Source organism: Dipodomys merriami, unplaced genomic scaffold, assembly GCF_024711535.1.
Source record: "Dipodomys merriami isolate MVZ:Mamm:240054 unplaced genomic scaffold, mDipMer1.0.p SCAF_3, whole genome shotgun sequence".
Classification (NCBI taxonomy): Eukaryota; Metazoa; Chordata; class Mammalia; order Rodentia; family Heteromyidae; genus Dipodomys; species Dipodomys merriami.
The window spans coordinates 53,535,025-53,536,533 of NW_027204492.1; the positions used below are offsets into that span (position 1 = coordinate 53,535,025).

General features: G+C 33.6%; 1 protein-coding gene across 1 annotated transcript in view; it reads right to left on the bottom strand.

The window, feature by feature from the left end:
• Window positions 1–431: 431 nt before the first annotated feature.
• The window catches only part of LOC138839472 (homeobox protein TGIF2LX-like), an 11,707-nt gene continuing 10,629 nt past the window's right edge, over window positions 432–1,509 (bottom strand). The window contains exon 3 of the mRNA XM_070039049.1: window positions 432–543. The gene's annotated coding sequence lies outside the window, so the exon portion shown is untranslated. The remainder of the gene's footprint in view (window positions 544–1,509) is intronic.

A 1,509-nucleotide genomic window follows, 5' to 3' on the forward strand; every position in this document is an offset into this window, starting at 1 on the left:
ACTTGCTTGATTGGTTAGCTTTTTACTATATGTTTTAGAGATGGTGTCTTTCAGATTTTTCTGCCTGGATGGCTTCAAATTCTGATCCTCCAGATCTCAGCTTCCTGAGTAACTAGGATTACAGATGTTTGAGAAGTCATGGTGCCAGGCCCTAATATATACCTTTTGACAAATTATTCTATGACTGAATCCATATATAAAATTATGTCCTATAGATGTCTCTATTTCATAGATATTTTGCATTTGTGATAACATGATTCCATTTCATCATAATTTTAATAATTTTACTGTCAGAATAATCTTATTTGTGTGCTCCCATGATACTTGGGGCTAGGAAATGAATTTGAAGCTATGCCTGTCAGAAGAAATTTTCATAGGCCGAGTTATTTTAGCAACAGTAATTTATTTCCTGAGAATTTTGAAAGCCAGGTTCCAAAATTAATATGTCATCAGGGTAGATTTCATCAAGAGTTCTTCTCCTTGGTTGTCTTCATCCTGGATCTTCACATCTTCTCTCAGTGGGTTTGGGTATTAATCTTCCTCCTGTAAGAACAGTAGTTATTTTGAATAAGGGCTCATCCTAATGGCCCTAGTTTAGCCAACTTATCTCTTTACCAATGCTATCTCAAAATAATTGTAAAATTTTCTAATACTGAATATTAAGTTTTCAACATATGTGTTTCAGAGAGATAGTTTAGTCAGTAACAGAGAGTAATTTGATATTTCCTGTGTTCTACAAGTGGAAGAAAAAATTCTATAATTCAGAAATAAAGCCAACAGCAATGGTTTCATCTCAAACTTTTGAAGCTGCATTTTGAACTTTTGAGTATGCATACATAAAACAGAGCATACAATGTTTAACAATCAGCTCTAGCTATACAAAAATATTACTTAGAAAAATATTTTGTTATTCCCCATTTCTTCTAATACAACAACTAAACTAGTTATGTCTTTGTGTTAATATTAGGCTTTTCATTGTTAGGAAACACAACTCAGAATTTTGGCATGCTAAACCATATATATATGTGTGTGTGTGTGTGTGTGTGTGTGTGTGTGTGTGTGTGTGTGTGTGTGTGTGTGTGTGTGTGTGTGTGTGTGTGTGTGTGTGTGTATTATATGCAATATTAAGTTGGATTACCAAAATTGTTATTCAACTAGATATGTTTTTTAAATGCCTTTTGTGCCAGGTACTGGTGGCTCACTCCTGTAATCCTAGCTACTCAGGGCCTGAGTTATTAAGATCATGGTTCGAAGCTAACCCAGCCAGGACTAAGAAATAAAAAAGCCAAATTAGACCTGTGGCTCAAGTAGTAGAGCCCTATTCTTAAGCAATGAATATATAAATAAACAAACATATAAATAACTACCTCAAGGACAATGCCTAAGTCATGATCTCAATCAAAGGACTTGCAGCAACAAAAAGCCTTTTGATTGGAAACTACAATATATTTTCAGAAGTAATTTCACTTTGCCCATTTATTTTTGATATTTACTAATAAAGATGCTATT